The 19360-nt window shown below is 39.5% G+C and overlaps 1 long non-coding RNA gene across 1 annotated transcript in view; it reads right to left on the reverse strand.

The window, feature by feature from the left end:
- Window positions 1-1622: 1622 nt before the first annotated feature.
- The window catches only part of LOC143679405 (uncharacterized), a 166416-nt gene continuing 148678 nt past the window's right edge, over window positions 1623-19360 (reverse strand). The window contains exons 8-9 of the long non-coding RNA XR_013173720.1: window positions 19072-19234; window positions 1623-1940 (exon numbers count right to left, since the gene is read on the reverse strand). This is a non-coding gene — a long non-coding RNA (uncharacterized LOC143679405). The remainder of the gene's footprint in view (window positions 1941-19071; window positions 19235-19360) is intronic.

Here is a 19360-nt window from a genome sequence, read left to right on the forward strand (position 1 = left end):
AAAACCGCAACACCAAGTAGTTGGTATTGTTTTCTGTAGGCTTCAGGAAACAGTAGGAACATATCATGGGTTTTAAGCAGGCTTAAGGCAGATAAGATTTGTGCTGTGTTTTATAAAGATAACTGTGGCAGCAGGGCAGATCGGTAGGAAAAACGTAAGACTGGACAGAAACCAAAAAATTACTTAACAAGTACAATAAGAAAAATGATAAAGACTTGAGCTAACAGAGTAGCAGTAGGCATGGAGAAGCACCAAGGGAAATTTTGCAGGAGCTGGAACAGCAAGACTGACTATACCCAAGGGGAGCTGCAGATGGAGGGCCAAAGGATGATTTCTAGGTCTCTCGCTTCTGCAGCTCAATTAGAAAAAGAGATCATTTGCCAATATAGGAAATACAGCAAGAGTAATACATCCTGAAGAATAACATAAAAATTAAACTTCATAGACTTTAAACAGACACAAGTTTCTTGTTTTGTTTTGTTGGAGGGAAGGAAGAAGCAGGCAGCTGGAACTCTTTCTTAAACAGAAGGAAAGATTTTTTAATCTGTTTATTTTTCACTTGAAAAGAATTCATCCTGGAAAAATTTATCAGGCTGTATAGATAGTTCTTAGGGGATTTGAGCAAGAGCTATACTAAGGAAAGGCTTGGTTAGTTACAGAAATGCAACCCCCCTGGGACCCTAAACCATAGTAGGCACTTAAGAGCATTTAGGTCTACTGCACAAGGTTTCAGGATAGAAAATGAGGCTAATTACATTCTTTCTGAGTTCCCTTTTACCTGGATGAGAGCATAGTGCTAAGTGACTCTGGAAGACTCAGCAGACTACAGAAACAATGTATAGGCCAGAAAAACATAAGTCAAAGCACATTTTAATGACTTATAAGAGCTAAGAGAGATGATTACCTGCACAATGCAGTTTAGCATCAGTTCTATTCCTTCACCATCCTTTTTCCTATTAAATGCTGTGCTCCTGTAAGTGTTATGCATCTCCTCTAACACAGATTCACGTTGATCCCTAAATACTTCTACAAGGGTGCTAAGTAAATGCCTAATATTCTTTCAGACAGATGTAGATCCAATTTGGCAGTTATAAGTCACATCCATCCATATATATATATATAGTATATATATATATGAGTAAATGAAATTGTGCAGGTTAAGTGCTTAGCTTAGTTCCTAGCACATAATAAGCACTCACATTTGGTGGCTAAAGCTCATTATAGAAAACACTGAAAATTTGGCAGTTATAAGTCACATCCATACACATATATATATCTATATATATAGTATATATATATATGAGTAAATGAAATTGTGCAGGTTAAGTGCTTAGCTTAGTTTCTAGCACATAATAAGCACTCACATTTGGTGGCTATAGCTCATTATAGAAAGCACTGAAAATTCTAGCTTTAGATATAAAAGAGTTTAGCATAAAGCACATTACTTTCTACAGTATCTGTTAACCCACCCCAATTTTCACTCTAGTCTTCCTCTCTTGATGCTTCTCCAGAATTAAATGTATCATAAACATTTGGGATGTTAGAAGATTAATTTAATAATAATAATTATAATAAGCAGGATAGTAATCAAAGTGCCACTTAGGCATTCTTTGGCTATACGCAAGATTGTTATTCACTAGTGCACTTATACTTCTAACCATTTGCAAAGAGTAAAAATTATTTCTCATCATCATTTAAAAGGCTTTAAGTTCTTTTCCCAGAACCGGGTAACCAACTTGGCCAGCTGCAGTTTAATTGAGGGTTTCCGCCCTAGAAAGAATGTGGTTGTGTCCAAGTGGGATGAGTCATTGAATTCTAAGCAGAAAGTTTTCAGCTCTTTAAGAAGAGCAAGGGGAGTTCCATTTTTATGGTGAAATAACACTTGAAGTAGGCCAGGATGAGCGCCATCCCATCTCATTTCCTCTTTCTGTGACTTGCAGCTAAGAGAGAGAGAGAGAGAGGAGAATTAATTAACAGGAGAAAAAATACTGGCACTCTGGCAACAGGCCTCTTAGCTTTGTGGATTTTCCAATCAATCCTAGCCAAGGAAAAAGGCCCTTGGGGAATGGTATGGAACATTAAGCCCCTCTGGATGCTCATTTAATGCTTGCTGGTTGGCTGTAGAGAGGCCTAGACCCCATCAAGTCCTACTGTTCTATTGGTTGTCTGGTACCTCTTTAGACTTTGGCAAATCTGCTCTGGACTCTATAAAGTTATGCCACAATTTTTGAGATTTGCAGCAGTTCATCTCTCCAGTATCAATCATGTGAAAGTGAGGTTTTATTGAATAGCTTGTTGAGAGAATGTCATTTTAGAGTCCTATGAATATGTGAAATTACCCAGGGTTTTTTTCCTTTTGGGGGCAGTGGAGGGGGATACCATTGCTGAGGCTGAGCCAATTTAATCTTGTTAAAGTTGTCCTATATATTACCTCATTTAATCATCACATCTACCTTGAGAAAGGCAAAGTAAATATTAGTTCTGTTTGACAGAATCAAGCAACAGCCAATAATGAGCATCTACTGTGTGCTCGCCCCTGTACTTGGTGCTTCTGCCAAGAACAAAGCACATGTAACTAAAATACAAAGCAAATACGGAAAGATTTTGTTTATTATCCATAAACTAATGGAAAAACCCCGAAGAATTGTACACAGGGGAATGAAATGGTAGTAACCGCATTTAGAAAGATTGTTGCAGAACAGAAGGAGAACAGATTGAAAAGGGGCAAATGAGGCAAAAACATTCGGAGGCTACCTCGGTCATACAGGCAAGATATGAAAGAAACCTAACCTAAGGTAGGGAATACGGAGGGAAGGCAGAGAAGTTGATAGATTCAGGAAATTTAATCAGGAAAAATCAATAGCAAGTGACTGATTATTGAGGGGCACTGAGGGAGAGGGAAAGGGAAACATGGAGAGTCTGCCTTTGGAGGCTGGGCAGGAAACAGTACCATTCACTGTGGAAGAGCTCGGCAAGGATGGGCACGGGCAATTAGGTCCAAGCCAAGACAAGCGAGCAGGGGAAGTACTTGGGGCACAGTGACGCCCTCCCTGATAAGAGTGTGGAGTACGTGCAGCAGCAGCAGCACAGCAGATGAGGTGGGGAAGGCAAGCTGGAGTGAGAGCTTTGGGGCCGAGAATGCCAAACACAGTACCTAGATTTTAATTTACTAAGCAAGGGAGAGGCTGCTATGCAGTACAGCAACATGATTGAAGCATTTCTCTTGGAAAATTAGCGTGACCAATGAAGGAACCAAGACTCACAAAGGGTAAGTGGTAAGACACCTAGCTCATGTCAGATATGAGACTAAATTACAGGTCTCCCGACTCCTGCTCTATTCCATGCAATTAAGTGGACTCCCCTCTGACTCTTAGAACTCCAGACAGACTCTCCTCTCTCCACAAAGTACTCCCCCTACTGAATTCCCCAGCTTTCATGTTTAGCTTGGGCCAGATATTTAGCACATTAAGAGAATGGATGGTCACTTCCACTGTATTTTAGTAACACTTAAAGAGCTTACGCCAAAATTGTTCCAATAGTAAATGCTCAAAATATAACTGTTATTGCTAAATGTTAAGTGTCAACCGTGACAATGGCCTTGAAAGACTGGCTTAAAGGCAGGAACCTGATTTGAATAAAATGGTATAAAAATACATTAAAAATAATAAAGTGACTTGCAAACACAAGATATTATTACCAACGCAACAATGATAAGAGTTTCCTTTTACTTTTGTTCTGAACTTTTACTCTGTGATTTGGGTTGTCTCATATATGAATTAATTTTGTCTTCAAACATACCTGTTTGAGGGATGAGGAAACCTAAGACTTAAAAAGTTGTTTATTTGCTACACCCTAGTAAATAAATGGTGGAGTTAGGATTTAAACCCAGATCTAATTCCAGAACCCGAGCTCTTGAATAGTTTGCTTAGAATTGTTTGCTGCGAAGAATTCAAGAGGAGCTAGAAAGAGAACAGCTGAGTTTATTTTTTTAATATAAGGATAATAAACACTGATTTTCTAATGACTATATAGGCCATTATAGCCAACAGTTGTCTTTTGCTCAGAACCACAGAGAGAACCTATAATTCAAATAATGTTCCAGTTGCAAATGAACTGTTTGAGGAGAACAAGAAACTCCTATTTCAATGGAAATAAAGATAGAGAAGAGGACAGAATATGAGGGATGTAGATGCCATTAACCTCATTTATTTAAAGTGAGCACTTCGATGAACAAAAGCAATTAGGGAATTAAATTAAACCAAATTCTAAACTGTGTGTGTGCTTTATGTGCACGTGCATTTGTGTTCATATGTGCACTCTCACAGCCTTAAGGGGAAGACTGGAAGCCCGGACAGCAAAAATTAGCACGAGGTGTTGGTCTTTCCTATTAAGTTCTCAGAGCCATGTTATTTACAGGACATAAAATGCATGTGTTGGCTCTGGCTCTCTTTATTAACTCCTTTGGGTATATTTTTTAAATGAATGCTGTTATTTGCTAAAGTGAATTTAGTAGAGAAATACCCTTGGAAGCAAAATGATAAGTTTTATAAGCAATCACTTTGTAATGTAACTTTACTTCAATATCTCTTTTTTACCACATTTATTCATGGCTATACAGTGAATTTTAAATTCATTCCTTTTATGACCTATCTCTAAGAAACAGTGAAGACTGAGCTTGATGACTATTGAAACACCATTCACATTAGTTGAGAAGGAATGAAGGAGAGAGGAACCGTAAAAATAATACCAAGATCAAAACAAAATATGGTGAAAGGAGAGAGAAAAGGGCAGTGTTTCAAACAATAAAAAATAAAAACTGTATGACTAGATGCTCATTAATTCATTTTTCTTTAATTTTTGCCAACATTTTTTACATAATGGTCTCATGATATTGTCTGGATTCTTTCAATGTGCTGACCCATTGTAAATTGAATTAGGTATTTATATGGTCAGTCCAATAAGCTGCAAAACCATTATGGCTACTCCAGAACGAACAAGTCGGGACATTTTGATTCAGAGGTGTATAGATACAAGTAAAAAATGTGAAGGAAAAAGGACAAGGAAGACAGGGAGAAAATGGGTAATAAATCCTAAAGATGGTGTTACTGTTACTATAGCTAGTTACAAATATAATTTAAATAGATACACACAATGAAGCAAAACATACCTTTTTTTAAACAAAAAAGAGGAACTTATACACCCCCGAATATGCTGAGCAGTTAATTAAAAAGTATTAGCAACGTCCTTTGAGGGATGGGGGAAAAAAATATGGAACTATTAAACTCTACCACCGGGGAAACCCCTGACATGTCTTAAAAATTAGGGACTCCCGAGTCAATAGACCAAGCCCTTGATCTTGAGACTTGCTTTTGGGTAGCTTATTTCTGTAGCAGAGAAGCTAAGCCTAACCGTACTTATATATAAGAGTTACTTCCAGAAAACCTCTTTTGTTCCTCAGATGCGGCCTCTGTCTCTCTCTCTAAGCCCAACTTTGCTAGTCAAATCCTTACCCTCCCTCCTACATGGGACATGACATTCAGAGGTGAGAGTCTCTCTGGCAAGGAGAACATGACCCCCTGGGATGAGCCTGGCCTTAGCACCATGGGTTCGGCAATGCCTTCCTAACCAAAAGGGGAAAAAGTAATATAACAAAAAAAGGTATGAGTGGCTAAGAGTGCTCAAATAGAGTCAAAAGGTTATTCTGGAGGCTTACTCTTAGGTAAGCTTTAGCAAGATATTGTTAATTACCACTGTTTGCCAAAACCCAACCGAAACCATTCTTGCCAACCCTTAAGAACATTTAAGGCTCTATCAGAGAGTCTACACAAGTTTCAAACACTGAGATTACTTTCCAGAAACCTACAACCTCCAGATGGATTCCTAGACTAGATAAGTTCTCAAACCTAGAGGGGCCAACCTCTCCAGAACATCAGGTTCCATCCCTCTATCCTATACTATCGACACCCCTTTCCAAGATGAAGAAGTTGGAAAGGGCAGAGCCCAAATACCCCTAAAAATTGGGAAAAAGAGCAAAAGAGAAAGTAAAGTTATAACACAGATGATAGGAATTAACAGATGAGTATGACCACTGAATTATATTTCTTTTAGTCTAAAGTGTCTTGGTGCAGCTAGAAGGAAAATCAAAAACTGTGAAACAGTAACCCCATACCAAACTCTGAAATCTGTTGTACAACTACTTGTTACAATGTACTTCAAAATATTGCTTTTTTGTGTGTACATGTTACATTTCATAATAAAACATGCTTTTTTTAAATAGAAGAAACTGAAAATATCAAATAAGGGGTCATGACTATTTCTACAATATGCTGACCTGACCCTGAAAATTTTGTAATTCTAAAATAAGACTTAAGAGCAGCTTATTACAGAACACCCAAAACTAAAAGAAGCTTATTTACATGTCAGAATTATCTGAAATCATATGGGCATCATGTTTTAAAAGTTAGACAAAGGTGTTTAACTGAAAAATAAAATAATTGTTGTTCTCAGTATGTCTCATGATTTGTTAAAAACAGAGGACTGGTGCCTAGAAATCAAGTCATCACACATACAATAAATTATTATAACTCTTCTTTTATTTTTCTATAAAAAGTAGCTTTTCATTGGAAAACTTGGAAGGACTTTTCACAAAACCATAGATCTGGAAAGAATATCCCCTCAAACAATAGCCTGAAAATCCACACTCCTCCAGATGGTAATGATTCCCAACCAGGCAATAATGATTCCTGGTTAGCCTTTGCTTACAAGGCTCAGAAAAGGAGATTCTACAATCTGTCTTTAAGATGCTGATTGGTCAATTCCTGACAACCTTGAGTGCTCATTTTAACACTAACGCGGGACCAATAAAAACATAAATTATTTGTAGCCTGTTTTGCTAAAACAAAAAATATTTCAAATCAGTAAAGAGGCCACAGCTGGTCCAAGGAAAGCCTGGAAAACTCGCAGATAAGTCCCAGTCTGGCCTCAAGAAACCCCCACATCTGGTATGAGCAAACTATGAAGTGGGTGACTTGGTGAATCACTACTGGAAAATCAATGTCTGGAAATGGCCATGCAAGAGTAATTAACATTTCCATGGAATTATTAATAGTTGGAGATCTTCAACCCTAGACTTAGAAAGGGTCTTCTCTAACCCAGCTTCCCTGTGAGAGAGAAGAAGTTAAAGAACTCTCTCTCCCTTCCCACTCAATGTCCACTAAGGATTTCAGCTATTTGAAGAAAAGGCAGATGTCACAGCTTGGACAGCAACAGCGCCCCCTTCTGAATCCTCTCCATGTCCCTTCAAACTCCACCTCCTTTAGAGTTCTGCCCTAGATCTTCAGGTCCACAGTTAAGTTACTACTGCACATCTACCATGTGCTTAGGAATATGCTATCTGTTTTTAAATATCATATTAAAGCATTTTTCTCAGCTTCCTACCCTAAAAACCCAGAGAAAAATATTTAAAAGTACAGAGGAAATCTCCAAACTTCAGCAAACCACAGAAACTGTCACAAACACAAACCACACTCTTTAAAGTCAACCTTCTAGATACTGTGCAGTCTGGGCTGAGTCAAGTTCCCTGCTGAAAAGCACAGCTCTTCAACACTTGTGAAGGATGCAAGCATGCTTGCAGTAAGTGAGAGGCACATCCAACAATCTTTGTACTGAAACCATGAGTCCTTGACACAAGGGCAGACCATGGGAGAGTCATGGAATGTTCCTAAACAGTCCCAGTGCAACATCACAAAACTGGAGAGAGGAAAGGGAGTGATAAGAGAAAACATGATCCAGCCTCTTATCCAAGGGAAATAGGGGATAAGGAGTGGAAAGAGGAGAGGAGACAGAAGATGGTCAGAGAACAGGGAGCCTGTGATGCAAATGGCTTTGCGGTTAGCTGTGTTACCCTCTGAACACTGCAAAGCAAAGGAGAATCGTGCTCCTAGGCTAAAGGAGATCATAGCTTTTAAGAGAAGGGTTTCAAGACAAGAAACTCTAAGGGATTAGTGGATCTCCATAGCTCACTCCACCACTACAACAATGCCAATATTATTTGCATCATCACTGCACTCCCACCCCTTCTCCACACACGTGTGCATACACACATACACAAACCAAACAAATTCTTATATACACACAGGCCAGGACAAGGGTGAGGTGACTGAGGCACTCAGAGCAACCCTGAAAGTGAGTTGCCTTCTTAAATTTTGCTCCCAGGGCTCCTCACCTAGGCATCTACCTCACTGTAGTCCCTGCCATGACACACACAAACACGCCATTTGTAAATAAACAATTGGTCCCATTTAAAAATAAGCCACAGATGTAGGAAAGGAAAAGAAATAGATGAAGAGAACAGACAATAGCTCTACATAATCTTACAGAAAGGATTGACAAAATTACCTGGGGAAAAAACCCAAAGGAAAAAGCATTCAAAGAAAAACTTCTTAGCCTACAGAAGAATATGAACTGCAAATAGGCAGAACTCAGGAAATAAATGCGATAGAAAAATAAAAGTCACCCTGGAAGAAATGAGAAAAAAAGTGGAGTAAGCACAACTAAAAATATCTTTAGGGATATAATAAATAGGCTTGTTAAAATTAAACAAAATGAAATGAGAAATAGTAATACTAAAAAAATTCTAGAAAAGGTGACAGAGATAGAAGATAGGCAAAAGAAATTTAACATGTGCATATTTTTTTTCTTGAAGAAAGAACAAATGGAACAGAAGAAACATGTGCAAAGGTATCATAGAAAAAATAAAGCTCTCTTGAACTGAATCCTTCCATCTACAAATTGTAAGACTGCATCATGGAATTGCAAACTCAGACTCAGAATGAGCAGCAGCAATAAAATTTTCAATTAAGTCAATAAAAATTAAATAATGCTACCTAAATCTTGCTATAAAAAGGAAGCAATTAATCAGATAGAGCCCAGTTTTTATCATGAAATTCATCAATTCTAGAAAGCTGTAATGAAATAATACAAAGCACTGAGAGTAGTTTTGAGCCAAAAATTGTATTTATATTTACAATCAATTTTTCTTTCAAGAATAAAATCCAAAGAGAATTCTCTTCAAGTGAGCAAAAACTTGGAGAATCTATCAACCTATGAATGAGACCAAAAAAACCCAGAAAAAAACACATTAACAAGGCAAAATGCAGTCAACCAAAAGTGAACCAAAATAATAAATTACTTAAAAAAAACGACTGGTGTTAAGTATTGGAGCCATGTGCATATAGAACAAAGCCTAAACAAAAAAAAATGTATTTTAGAAACTTTGACAATAGAAAAATCATGATATGAATCATTAAAAATGAGAGAGGTAAACCTGGAGGGAAGAAATGTGCTGATTTTGTGATCTTCAGAGTGTTCCTTGAATAGGTACTGTCAAAAATTTTAATTTGCAGTTTTAAAAAAATGACTATATTCTCTCTATTTTCTTAGAAGTTTCCTCGAGGTCCAATTTGCTTTACAATGAAAACTCATCTGAAGCTCATTTTAATTTCGGTTTCTTCGTTTTTGGTTAAATTAAAGTTAAACAAATTTAAGACATATTTTCAAACAGCATATATAGAATAACCCCATTTTATAAAAGTGTTTTATCTCTATATACCTATATTTTCCGTATCCATAAGGAAGTGTCTGAACTAACCACTGGTGAAATTTAGGGTGATATCTCATTTCAATTTCATACTTTCCAGTATTGTTTGACTTTTTTTTTTTTTTGGTAATGAGCAAGTAAAATTTTTAAACAAAAAAGATAATGGCGTTATTCTTTATATGTCTGATGCTGAGAGAAGGCTACAAGGAGGCAAGGAGGAGAAGGAGAAAGAAAGAAGAGAGGACAGTGTAGAAAGAGAAAAGATTCCTTGCATATACTCAAGCAAAGGAAAAGAAGACTAACAGCACACACTTAATTAGTGATAATGTGCTGTAATTGCGGATTCCATTAAGATGTGGCATAGAAATTCACTGAAGAAAAACCTCATTTAAGGGCTGGAGTCCTTGACAGAGCAGTGATAGGGAAGGAGTGAGATGGCCCAGCCTTGGCCGCTGCGCTGTGGTCAGCTGTCCCAGGAGAGCCTGTGCTCCCCTCTGTGCCCCCAATACGAATACAACAACTTCTACCTCTCCTCTCGCTCTGACAATGGGTGTCGCTGGGAAGTCATGTACACTTGTGTTGTCCACCCTTCCCCTGAAATTTGCATTTGGTTACCCTTTTTGTGCACATAATGCCTTAATATAAAGGAAATATTCTGATGGTGAAGAATTTCTCACACCAATGCTAGGCAATGCTGGGATTTCTTTTTTTTTTTAATCAGGGGAAATGTTAGTTAAATTGGACTCCTCAGACAACAAACTGCTGCTCATCTTCCTGTTTGTGAAACCCATCCTGCTAGAAGCAAAGCTTTTCATTTGCAAGGGGGCTTTTGACTGGTGGTTCTGACCAGAGGACATTGGTGACATCACTTCCCTTCCTGGCTATTACCCTTCTCCACAGCAGAACTGCAGGATACAGAGCAGGTCAAAAGAAGAGTGGTACAATAGGAGAAATCCCAGGAATAGATGAGGACTGAGGCTACAGTGTGGCCTAGGCATGGAGTAGGGTGTCTATCGTATGGTAACTTCTTTAAGATAAAAGTTTAACACTTGTTTTAAGGCCATGAAATGTCAAATTACCCTCAACATAAAATACAATAATTCAAGATATCAGGTACCCATTATAAAGCAGTTTTGGAAAGCTAGCATGCCAAAAACAGTAGGACATTAGTCAAGAATCTTTGATTGCAAATGAAGAAAACCCAATTCAATTCAAACTTACTTAAACAAACAAGAGAATTTCTGGCTCATACAACCAGGAAGTTCAAGGAGTACCACTCACTGGTCCTAGGCATGGAGATAGCCCAGTCCTTTTAGATGTCATTTTTTTCATGATCTCATCCTTGAACGAAATGTTTTTGCCAAAGAGATGGTATAGTCTGTGTAACCAAACATGGGGCACAGACCCACACCTGAAACTAGAGGGTGGGGTCAACCCCACCCAAGACTCACAGTCTAAGATTTGGGCAGGGGGATTCTCCATAGAGAGGCTAGGAAGGCAAATGACTACCATGGTTTTTCATAAATCTGGCTAACTAAAAGTTACCATTATGAAAAAATATTTCTCTAAGCATTGACTGCCATTGGACAAATAGAAGATACTTTTTAGATTTTTCAAGTTTAAGGAGGATGGCAAAAGAAATTAAAATCTGAAATTGCCTCCAGACTGTTTAGCTCATAGCAACAATCTTTTATTGAGCAGTTATTATGTGCAAGAATTTTATATGTGTCAACTCATTTAATCCTCAGAAACCAACGAGATAGGCATTATTATCTCTAAATCAAAGAGAAATTTGAGGCCTTAGGTTACTTAATTTGACAAAGTTCACACAACAAACAAGTAACAGTACGAAATTTGAACTCGGGTCAGCCAAACTCTTAATTACTATAACACATGGGTTTCAGGGGGTTGTAGGGTTTGGGGCCCATATTCTATTTCTTTCTTGGGGAGTAAGAACCATTCAGTGTTCTAAACAAGGCACAAATAGACAAAGAATGAACATCAAATGGGAATTGACACAACTCTGACTGTATGGCAAGAGAAGGCAATGCAGGGTCTCTGGGAAACAGTGGAGGAACTAAACTTAAATCTGAAAATTAATGGGGCCTCTTCCCCCTCCCTGAGCCAAAACTTTGGGGTCCACTCTAAAAATAGAGTCTGCAAACCAACTTAAGACCTTTGACCAGCATCTGTGGGGAAGATCACCGGCCAGGTTCACACCATCAGATGCTGGTGGGATGGAGAGAGCAAGAGAAGAATGGTTCTGTTTGCCTCTAGAAAGCTGCTTCAGACCTGCAAAGGCCTGTGATCACCATGCAGGAAAAGAGAGCTGAAGAGACCCCTGACCCTCTTTCCAAGGTGGCTGAAAGGGAAAAGGGCCATACAAAAAAAACACACCTTCTCCTATGCGAAGCCTACCAAAGTGATCTCAGCCAGTCTACTGGTCACATTAGCTCCTCTCCTTCCCTTGAGTCAAAGTCTGCAAGGAGTAGAGAGAAGCTACACGTTTCCTTCCCAACCCTTCCCCAACAGGGAACAAGTATTGGAAGGCAGGAGTGTAGGCAGACATTTGCTCCTTTCTCCATGGGTTGAAGCAGGCACGTGGGCAGAGGCAGAAAAGGGTTCTCTCCTACAGTGGGAAGAAGCATAAGAGTGGGCTGTTTCAGAGGCTCCTGAATTGGGCACAGGGCAGAACCTATCACCATGTTGTCTCTGCCCTTCTCGGACGTAATTAAGAGACTATTCATGTTTACTTTAAGTGTGCAACACTATGATTGGTCCTTGTGGCTCCTGGACTTAAAATCGGAAACAAATAATATCAGAAGTACCCACCTTCACCATTTGGAAGTTGTAGGCCAGATTATACATCTTTCACCAGAGAAGAGGTCTGCTCTACAGAGGAAGATGAGGCACAGCAAGAAAAGTTGCTAATTCCTATTTTAGACTAGATAGATTTATTTACACTGCTTCTCCTTTTATTTACTCAACATTGATTTATGTTTCTAAAAACCCATCTCCTCATCTTTTGTAAATCAGATATCTGAAAAAGGTCTGGTATCCAAAATCTGTTGCTCTGTTGGCATCCAAAGGATACTTATTATTGGGGGTTGAAGCTGTATGTACCCCAGAAATACATGATCTTATACCTAATCCATTCCTGTGGGTGTGAGCCCATCTGAAATAGAACCTTTCAATGCGGTTGCATCAGGTAAGGTGAGACTCACCTCAATCAGGATTGGTCTTCATCTTGTTACAGGAGTCCTTTATAAGCAGAATGAAATTCAGATATAGGGAGAGAAAGCCATAGGAAGTCAGAGGCAAAATGTCAACAGAGCCAGAAAGGAAGAGACCAGGAGATGCCTGCCATGTACGTTGCCTTGTGACAAGCTAACAACCAAGGCTCGCCAGCTTCCAGCCCCAGAGCTCCAGTCTTACGGAAGAAACTATCACCTTGATGATGCCTTGGTTTGGACTTTCTTTTAGCCTTAAAACTGTGAGCAAATAAATTCCCACTGTTCACCTTGGCCCACTGATATTTGCTTGAGCAGACCAGGAAACTAAAATGCTTATTTTTCCTTTCCTCTCTCCACATTTCAAATCCCCATCTCCTATTTTTACTGTGATTTCTCTCCCTCTTTCTCAGTACATTCAGTTGATTCTCACACCATTTCTCTCACTCCCCCACCCTTGCCTTTTCTTTTCTTCCTATCAACTTGCCATATCAAAGCGTTACAGGAGCAGACTGTGTCTATGACACCTTACTGAAAATACAGTGAAAAGCCTCATGGCTGCTATGTCCCTGGATGACACACAGGTCCCAATTTATATTTTGTGTTTAGTAAGCACCATGCTTGGGGCATCACTGAGGCAGTGTGCTGGTTTAAAAGGATGATGTGCCCTAGAAGAGCCATGCTTTAATCCTGATCCATCTCGTGGAGGCAGCCCTTTCTTTTAGCCCTCATGTAGCACTATAGGTTGGAAGCTTGATTCGATTATCTCCAAGGAGATGTGGCTCCACCCACTTCAGGTGGGTCATGAGCAGTTTACTGGAATCCTTTAAAAGAGGAAGCATTTTGGAGAGAGCAACAGAGCCACAAGAACCACAAAAGTCCACACAGCCAGATCTGGAGATGAAGAAGGAAAATGCCCCTGGGGGAGCGTCATGAAACAAAAAGCCTGGAGAGAAAGTTAGCAGGCGTCACCATGTTCTCTGGGTGCCTTTCCAGTTGAGAGAGAAACCCTGAACTTCATCGGCCTTTCTTGAGTGAAGGTAACCTCTTGTTGGTGCCTTCATTTGGACATTTCTATAGACTTGCTTTAGACATTTTCACAGACTTAGAATTGTAAACTTGCAGCTTAATAAATTCCCCTTTTTAAAAGCCATTCCGTTCCTGATATATCACATTCCCACAGCTAGCAAACTAGAACAGGGTCCTCCAGCTTTTATAAGTATGATCTTTGGCCATCCCTACAGTTTCCCTTTCACACCCATGGCCTCCCTGATACAACAAGAGGAAAACGCTTGTGATCCTAGTGGAAAAGGCATTTGGGCATGGTGACAATGAACAAATTCCCTCCTCAGTTAACCAAAGTATTCAGCCCCAGTTTACTGGGCAGAACCTGGATGGTTCCCCTGAAGCCCCCCTCTCCCCGTGCAGGCTTGCAGACGTCCCTAACAACCAGTGGGTAACACAACCTCACAATGCACAGCAAACAGGAAGCAGGGTAGCCCACCACATGCAAGGGGGTCACAGTCCCAAGCCTCCTGAAAAGTTCAATGCCATATTTCTATCATCTGCCTGTTGACATCCTGTACCTTTATTAACCCTGCACTCAGAATTCCTCCCATTTTGAATGGAAAGGACCACAGATACCATCTGGCCAGGCTGTCACCCAAAGAAAGAATTCTGTTTGTAACGTTCCTGAAATTTAGTCACCCAGCCTCTGCTGCACTATTTCTACAAGGCTGCAAACTCAGCAGGCCTGGGTTTTCCTTTCAGAACAATGAGGATATGGTCTATTTCCTCTTGCATGTCTCGTTTTTGTCTCCCATACAAGCTAAACTACCCTGGGTCCTTCTCTTAGTTCCAGTTTGACACATTTTGTAGGTCCTTCACTCTCTTAGCTGCTCTACTCTCATTGTGCTGGAGTTTCAAAGTCCATTTAAAACCAAGAAGGTTCACAATTCTAGCTAATCCTATTGATACAAAACTGCAGATGCATTGCTCTCTGTCATTGTCTCTGTAGTGGTAGGCAAATGCCAGGAGCTTTAAGCGTGAGTTTATTCCTCATTACACATTGGAACACACATTAGTCACTATTTAGCTCCCTCTTCATGATTTTTTCTGAAATAATGGGGCAGGGAATGAAAATAAAATCACAGTTATTTTCTTGTAAAATCAAAACACACCTTTAAGCATCAACCTATTTTCCAGGTTTATTTTTTTTCCCATTAATTTGACTCACCATTCCTGAAAAGAATCACAAGACCTAAAGAGCAATGGAAGTTAACACAGACCAGAGGAAAACAATTGTTAAAATATGTGGAAAATCTAAGGGATGCAATGAGCCAGACATTAGAGAGGGTCACTTGAGCCTAGCTAAGCATGGAGCCAAACTCTTTAAAAAATGTGATTATGTGCCCATAAACTAAAATGCAGCTGTATAAGTAGATATTGAAGAAAGCTGCAAATGCAAGCCTGTGACCTGCTTCCCATATTAAGTGGGTAAATGCTAGACTCTGTGAAGCCCTTATTTAGAATTACTGCATAACAGATAAAAAAAAGGGAAGGAGAACTAGAAAAAAGACAAGGAGAGAAGGCAGAAAAAGAGGAAAGGATTAAATCAGTTACAGAACAAATCGTGCTTACTTGCCTCAGACAGTTACCATTTCTGCTAAGAAAATAGAAAATGATGACAGAGTGTTTCATTTTCAATACTACACTTATCAATAACCTCTGTGATGTAGAGGTTATGATGATATACACAGTAAATAGTAGAAACCCTCCATATCCATTTTATGTAATGTGGATTTGCAAAAAAACATAATATAAATACACTAAAATAAGAAACTCTAGGAGACACAGGCACACATCCAAATGTACCATTGCACACAGAGAAACTCTAAGAGACATAAGCACACACCCAAACCTACTATTGCACAAAAAAAGAATTGCTCTTTCGTGATTTTAGGGTGTACTGGTTTAGTACAGGGAGGAACAGTCATCTGTGGGTTTGCATTTTCTGATCTTATTTTATTTTCCAGAAGATAGCATCTGTTGACAGACTTTTTAAAATGGAAAGAAAAGCTACTGCAGGTTTGGCAGAGGAAACATGAAGAACTGTCTTTCCTGAATCACAAACAACAGCAAATTAAAAAGGAGAAACTAACCGAAAGGTCATCTTGCACTCTGGGTTTGGGGTTTTCCCTTTTTCTTTGGCTACGACATGCAATCCATTTACATGTTTGCTGTGTTGAGTCAAGAAAAACAAGCACTTCAAAAGCGATTGCTTGCCTGAAGCTCTGTTCGCTCAGCATCAAGGGAATTTGAGACAACAGTGTATTCGAGATGGTTCTTCTGGGCATCAACAAAATCTCTACATTGTTTATGAATTTATTTTCCAGTTTGATGTTCCGACCACTTTTAACCTTCCAGATAGGTTCCAATTGCATCTGTCCACCTTCCCTACTGCATATGAATGTATACCCTTTGATTGCTATCTGAGGCTGCTGAGCACTCACACAAGATAAAATGAGCAGAGACGTTTTACAACATAAAAGATGCAGGGCTTTTCTCAAAGTCTTACTGCCATGTTTTCAAAAGGATAAAAAAACTGGCAAGATTTCCTTGTTTTATGTCATGTAGCAGGAAGCCTGTCAAGCCATCAATTTCCACCCACTATGAGCCTGGAAGTATAAGCAGACTCTTGGGGGCCATGGGGTATGGCATTTTAAAAGTACAAGCCACGATTCTTACTTCTATAGTTTGAAAATTAACTGAGACCATTTAGATAGTAATGAAGGAGGTGGCGGGAGGAGGGGTGGTTGCAGGAGAACCGGGGAAACTCTGAACAATTAGGCACCATGGAGAGGTAGAGGTGGCTCAGTCTTGGGAACAGCACAATTAAAGGCATGAAGGAGGGAAGGCTGTGAGTACATTCAGGGACACCCGGTAGATCTATGAGGAAGCAAGCAGAGTGAGCCAATTAATAATTCAAGAGAGAGTTTCACTTATTCCATTTCTATGAAGGGGTCACTTTTCTGCTCCTTGGGCATCGAATGCTTTGCATAGATGTGTTGCTGTGTTTTTTCCTTGATTATCTCAGGCTCTATTTCCTTTAATGCATAAATTCCTTTCTTTTTTCTTTTTTGGTGAGACATGCAGGAGCTGAAGCAGTGCTTCCTCACAACCAAGGCATAGCCTCTTCTACTACAGAAGCCACACTGTGTTAGCCAAACACATCCTCCTCATACCGCAACCTTTATTGCCAGGCTAAAAATAGCTATGGTTGGAGGGGAGAGGTTGGCAGGGACCAGGAGTGTGGGAGGGTGGGATTATGGGCCAAGGAGAGATTGACATGAGTTTTTCTGTTTTGGAGGCTTTATAGGGATTTATTTGCTTCCCTATAATATTTATGCTTGCATATATGTGTGTGTGTGTATATATATATAGTCTACAGTACTTTAAATGCAGATAATCTTCTATTTACTACTCAACTTCAGCTTCAACGGAGAACAGAAATACTGCCCAAAACTCATACCTTGAGAGAAGGACAATACTTATTTTTTTAAGGTTTATAACATCTATGAATAATCCCCTTTCTTCCTATGGTAGTATATCTCTAAGGAAGCACCCTATTTTTCTGGGTTCAAATAGAACCCTGTAAGTTTAAGAACTGCAAATTCTATTCTTTAGCACTGAAAACTCCTGTCAGTTGGCCCTTTCAATTTCTTGAAGACAAATAAAAGGCAGGGATTTAAAAATAACAATCACTACCTTTTATTGATCCTTTTCCAAATGTCACATCTCTATCTGGGTGCCCCCTCCAAAAAACAAGCAAAAAGGAAAAGAAAAAAAAAAGGTTCACATCTCTGCCCAGTGCCTACCCCACATTATCTCAGTTAATCCTTCCCATTGCCCATTTTATCAATAGGGAAACTGATACTCAGAGAGGTTGAGTAATTTGCCCAAATTCACACTTTAGTATGTGAGGAAGCTGGGATTCAAGATCTGCCCTTAACCACCATGCAAAGATCCATATGGGGTTGGAGACAGTGGACGGGAAGGAAGGTTGCACAAGGAGGCTATGAAATTAACACTCCAGGGACGGGCTGAAAAGATGGCACTGGGGCCAAAATGGCAGTTCTAACATCCTGAAGCAAGAGCTTAGCACTGATGAGAGATTACTGGAGAGAAATGTTAAAGATCCACCTCAGTTATAAATAATCTAAATTCCTTAATTTTATTATAAATCATCTGGGTGAACCTGCTCTGCACAGCTACAGACAAACAGGGGAAAGTGATCTTCTCAGGGAATGCAAGAGACGAGAAGCTCCAGGGCTGTTGCCAAGAGGGAACATGGTCTCTAATTTTCACACCTGGGTGTGAGGAAGTGAAATCAGGAGAAAAACATGAGGAACAGAGTCAGAAACCTCTCCACTGAGAGCAATAGTGCACTTCTTTTTAAAGCACAAAAAAAATCCAGACCATTTTGTCACTTTTTAGACCACTAGTGTTGAGAAAGCACATGTAGAAAGATTTGAATGTAAGAGGGCTTTTTGTTAGCTGGAGGAGACAACCTGCTGGAACAGCAGGTAGGTTTGGGCAACACCTTAGAGGTCTCTTAGGGTCTTAGAAAAAGTGTGTATCTCTATCACGGGATGTTTGGGGACATACAAACAGATTCTAGCTACATGTCCATAGGAAAGGACTTGACCTGTGATTCACACACACCTACCAGAAGAGTCCCAAGGAAGCCAAATGTCAGGGAAAGACAGTAAAGTCCTCCAGAGAAAATGAGACTCTGCACAGATGGTGAGAAGTGGCACAAATCCTGTGTATCCAAAGGGAAAGTGATGGCAGATACATTGCAAGGCTATTCATGGATACTTAACTCTCCAAGTGGTGCATGAGGAATTTTTCCTTGGACCCAAGCAAAAGGAATTTATTAAAGGACACTAGGACCTCTGTCACTGGGGGTGCAGGACTCAGGATCTTAGCACAATCCATAAGCCTAAACATCCATTCTCGTTATTAATGGTATTCAAGTCCCTGCAAAACTCTTCTTCTCATATTTTGCCCTATGTTTTTGAAAGAAAAAGTTACTGTGTCCAAACGCCATGAAGATTTGTGGGTTATGCCACTGCCAACTTCAGGGACTGACAAGGTTTCAGAGTGCAGGGAAGATTTGAGCAGTGAAAGTGCTTAGGTAAGAGAAAAAAACAAATTAAATAACTGTCATAATCTTCTCACATATTATGACTATAATGAATTCTTGCATAATGAAGTATCGTTCCCCAATACTGCTGAGCACACGTTGTCTTCCATCTCTTCATATTTCAAATTGGGGTTCTGGAGGCACCTTATGAATTAGCACAGTAGTCACAGCAGTGGCCTGGGCAAGCTGAGGAACATTCTGAATATTAAACAGTTCATGTTACTCTTAGGTTTGGGAAGATCTAGACATAGCATAAATGAAGTAAGGTATTGATTCTTTACATTGCTAATTAGATGGACATTGAACACTAGAATTATTAATAGC

The sequence above is a fragment of the Tamandua tetradactyla genome, chromosome 4 (assembly GCF_023851605.1).
Source record: "Tamandua tetradactyla isolate mTamTet1 chromosome 4, mTamTet1.pri, whole genome shotgun sequence".
Taxonomy (NCBI): domain Eukaryota; kingdom Metazoa; phylum Chordata; class Mammalia; order Pilosa; family Myrmecophagidae; genus Tamandua; species Tamandua tetradactyla.